Below are 4,820 nucleotides of genomic sequence, written 5' to 3' on the forward strand. Positions count from 1 at the left end.
CCACGAGACGACTTCTAAACGCAAGTTTGTGTACACATCGCGACACTGTTAGCGCGAACACGACATCGGCGCATTGTCGCATTTTACTTCTAAATAATATTAGCGAGCACGAAATTTTATCACTTACGTTATAGAACTAAATGAGCTCTTTCCGTAGCAATAATAACTTGGATGACATCCCTTGGTTTCAGAGAGAAAAACTGGAAAAACCGGCGATCGCTTGTTCGCGCTAACAGTGTCGCGCTCTGTACCTGCGGGGGGAATCTGGCTTCGGAAATAAACACAGTTCGCGAAAAGCTCGTATTACACTTTTAGTCGCTGCTCCTCTTGTCCCGTACAAGAGACGTAGCATCCTCGTTAAGCGTTATTGAGCTCGATTTGCTCGATTCAGGGCCGCCATAATGAGATGCAGGCGACGAAAGAACTATTTGCTCCCCTGCTTTAGGAACGAAGGTTTCTCCCTTTCTAAAGGAACATAGGTTACAAAACCGCTCCTGCCCTTAGGCAGGACTATCGATACCCTTTTTTCTAACAGTGTGGGGTCGAGCGTTTCTTAAAAAGGTCTATACAGGCAGTTTTTTTTTTCTTTTGTTTTGTTTTTAAGCTTTAGAAATTTGTTTAAAAATGCCTGAAAGCTACATTTATGCAGTTTGTGCAGTTGAGTTATCCAGCCAGGGGCACATAGTAGGGGGGGGGGGGGGCTGATCGTATTGATCAGATGGCTAATTAAATAAAATTTGTTATTTAACATCTTAATTAGTGAAAATAGGAATATTGTTTCAATAGACACTTGCTGAGCATCATCGAAAACCACAAACTCCCTAAATGAGTAATTTTCAGAAAACATTTGAGCGCTTGAAAAGCGCATTCGTGCACTAACGCTACGACTCGTGCAGCAGGATCATGGCTACCTGCGCGATAAGGGGACCGCGCGGTTCTTTCCGTCCCTTATCATAGCCACAGCCTTGTAACTATTGCGCGACTGGTTCTTGAAACAAAAAAGAATAAAGCACATGGGGACGGACACACCTTATGTGTTTTATTATTTCGTGTTTCAAGTCATCTGTGGCAACCTGCTCTGTGTTCATGACCGACCGGTACATTTAGCGCACTACTACGCTTCCCACGCGCTCAAAGTATCTCCAAATATTAGTGCGTTTGTATGACGCTCAGCAGGTATCTAATTGGCACTATATATGTATTTTCACGAATTCAAAGGTTAATTAACAAACTTTACTTAATAAACCGAATGATCGTAGCGATTAGCCCCATATACAATATTCCCCTGGCCGTGTAACTCACCCGCACGAACTGCATAAGTGTCTTTCAAAAGATTATTTTTTAAGCAAATTTTTAAATCCTAAAATAAACATCCTGTATATCGATACACCTCGAGAAGTAACCCAAAAGCAGGCTAGATTGAAATAAACGATTAAAGTGCAGGCAAGTTGGTGTTAGTTACACATCATGACGAGACGTTGTCTGCCCCTTTTTTCTTCCTCCTTCCCGAGTGTACCATTTTTCAAACCACAGTCTCAGGTCTCAATCATTGTATATGAAAATCTTAAATAAAATTGGCAGCGACCTTCATCACCTAAATTTAATGATGCGTAATGCGTATAAGGGATAAATTCAAGGTGTTACAAACTAAACTTGTTTAGGAGACATTAAGCAGTCGTTTCGGGGAGTTAAGGAGAACCTATATTTCGATCACTTTCCCCACAACATTGAGCGGGAAAACTGGGTGCCCAGGGCGCGTGATGTCAATTTTCTTGCTGAATCCACTAGTGCAACAATGCCACCCAAGTGGCCTTTCCCCCGCAAAGGACGAGGATTCGCGGTTAGGTGTTCGCAGACAGGCTTTGCGGCGTTTGTGGAACCTCTCCCGAACGTCGTACACCGGGTGTGAAACCGAGCGCTGGGGTCGGAAGACGTTTGTTTCCATTTAGCGGGTGGGTGCCCGACGTTCGTAGCCGCGGCGGACGATCCGTGCTTCTACGCCACCACTACGGTAGGGGGGTCAGCTCGTTTCCCTCCGTCACGTGACGTTAGGTTTCGTCACATCAATTAACATCAAGTGACCTGTACACAAATTCAGTTTCCCGCTAAATTGAGCGGGAAATGCACGGACGGACGATAGACGGAAGAACAATCTTTTGGGATTAGGGGTAGCGTTAAAAAAGCATTTCATGCTTTACAAAGTGGTTCTCAAATGGGGGTCCGCGAAGGCATTCTAAGAGTCCGCGAAGCACTGCCTCATCGGACAAGCCCGGCAATAAAACTTGTATTTTTTTTTTCAAATCGAGAAGAAATGTTTCAGTATTCGGGACAGTTTTCTCGTGCTTATGTCAATAAGAGAGATGTGCCTCACATTAACCCTAAATTATTATTATATGCAACCTATACCTTTCTTCTCCTCTCACCATGAACGGGGCCCTCCATCATCTCCGCCAATCCACAAGGGGTCCGCGAAACATCGATGGTTGAAAACCACTGCTTTAAAATATAACACGCAGAATCGGAGCAGTCTTTTAATTAGAAAACAACTTCCTTCACAAAGTTTTTTAACTACAGCACTATTGTCAGTTTATTCTGGACACAACCCGCAATGAACTGCCCTCTTGACTGCTTCTTAGTTCGAAAACTGTACCTATTTTGTTTTTACTTTATAAAGATACTGCCGCGTGCATAATTGAGAAGATATGCTTCTACGTTCATATAGAAGATTCGCGTACACTCTTACCCCGAGCGTAAACGATATGATAGAAGGGTATGACTTGGGCTAGTTGGTGATCCATATTTTCGAGGGTAAAAGCGCTAAAAACAACGGACAAGTAAAAGAAACGAACAACAAAAAAAACGTAAACGATAGGGAGGCCTGAGTTACCTTATCTAGTCAGTCTCGCCCTAGCTTTTCCCCGAACACTCCAGGTTAAATGTTCGAGGTGACAAGCATATTAGATAAGGAGCCGAGCGCAGTATTGCCGATCCATTAGCTGATTCTCCCTCACAATAGCCAGCTGTTTCGCCGTCGCTCCGACGCTTGATGCTGCCACCGTCGACACTCGCTGCTGCTTTCTCAACGTGGTGTTCTTTTTTTTTCGTTTCCGACACAGATTGGACCCCCATTAAATCTTTATTTCAATCCGTTTTCTTCTGCCTCAACGTCTGTCATTCGTGACATTTCTGGTGGAGGTGCTGGGTAACGCAACGCTTGAAGCGTATCCCTCCAGGCTGTGAGCCCAATCCTCGGCTCAAGAAACCTGTCCGTACAAACAACCGAGATTCGAGGAAGCCGTTGTGTTGAAGGTTTGCCCCCGGAATTCGGTTTATTGCCGGAGACGACCCCCCCCCCTCCCCCCATTCCCTACCCTGGTCGACGAAGCGGAGAATGAATAACCAAACGTCCCAGACCCCTACCGCCGGTCCCATCGACTACCTTCCCGTCGCTCCTCGTGCGCCGACACCTTCTGACGGCGAGGTCCACGAGGATGTCAAGGACTGGATTCAAGACAACGAGCGCGTGGCACGCCACAACAAATTCACTACCTTGCGGAGACTCTACTTTTCGCAGAATTGTGCTGCGAGGCACTGGTCTGAGAACCACGATGCTTCGTTCACGTGGTGGGATATCTGCGTGCAAGAGTGGAAGCGGACCTATGCTAGCCAACACTGACGGCAGCAGGCGAAGGTTTTGTTTCAAACACCGATTCAGGCCCTCAACGAAGCAATAACCAGCTTCGTTGAAGATGTGCTAAGCCTAACTGCACTCGCCGACCCGCAAGACACCGAGGAGAAAAACTTATGGCTTTCTCATGAGAGGCGCGAAGAGCGACATCTTCGGCACCCTCATTCGCAACCCTCCAGCAACAGCCGACGGGTTTGTTGCCGAAGCAACACACATCGAGGGGAGCTAGTGCTGTAATCGACTCTCGACGTTTCGACTCTGGCATCGGTCCGCTGGTGCTCATCACCAGCGCCGATTAGCTTCGCGTGATTATCCGCGACGTTGTTCGCGAAGAACTCACGAAGCTGCTGCTTGTCGGCAATCCCCCAGCATCGCTGTCAATCGCCGAAGTCGTGCGAGAAGTGTTTCCGAGAGCCATCGGACAATGGGCTCCCGTCAACCCTGCGCCGCCCGAAAACCGACTCTGAGCTGCGCTTCCATGGCCCGATGACCGCCGCCAGAAACGCGCTAGTACCAGCACCCGGCGCCCCTTCGACGGGAAGCCCTCCGCATTACGCTAAGCACACTGAGGAACAAGCTCTATACGACCGAGCCGAACCATCGGCGCCAAAGAAGACGGACGTGTGGAGTACGGCTGACCACTGCCCGCTGTGCCACCAATGCGGGGAAGCCGACCACGTATACCAGCGATGCCCCTACCGGCAGCTTGGGCTTCGTAGGTTCCCACTGAACGCGCCCCGCCCGAGGAGCGGAGAGCAACCGCGGGACATCGAGGACGTCCTGCATCGACCACCGTCACGAGCACCCACTTCCCCCGGGGAATCCCGTTCGCCGACAGCACGACGTCCGGCGTCGCCATTTCGTAGGTCCCGCGAGAGAGAGAGAAGGGAATGAGACTTTATTAGGCCCAAAGAATATGAGCAGTGGGCCTCAGTCCAGGCCCCCTCTGGTGGCGTACTCCAGAGAGGACTGGATGTACGCAGCCAGGTAAACTTGGTCTGATAATGTGGTGGCCGTAGTCAGCCACACGGGTTTGGGTGGAAGGACAGGGAGGTGGGGTTAGGGAGGGGTGGGGGAGGGGGATAGCAGATCCATAAGATGTGATGGGTACTTGGGGGGAATCGCCCAGAGG

The sequence above is a fragment of the Ixodes scapularis genome, unplaced genomic scaffold (assembly GCF_016920785.2).
Source record: "Ixodes scapularis isolate PalLabHiFi unplaced genomic scaffold, ASM1692078v2 ptg000943l_1__unscaffolded, whole genome shotgun sequence".
Taxonomy (NCBI): Eukaryota; Metazoa; Arthropoda; class Arachnida; order Ixodida; family Ixodidae; genus Ixodes; species Ixodes scapularis.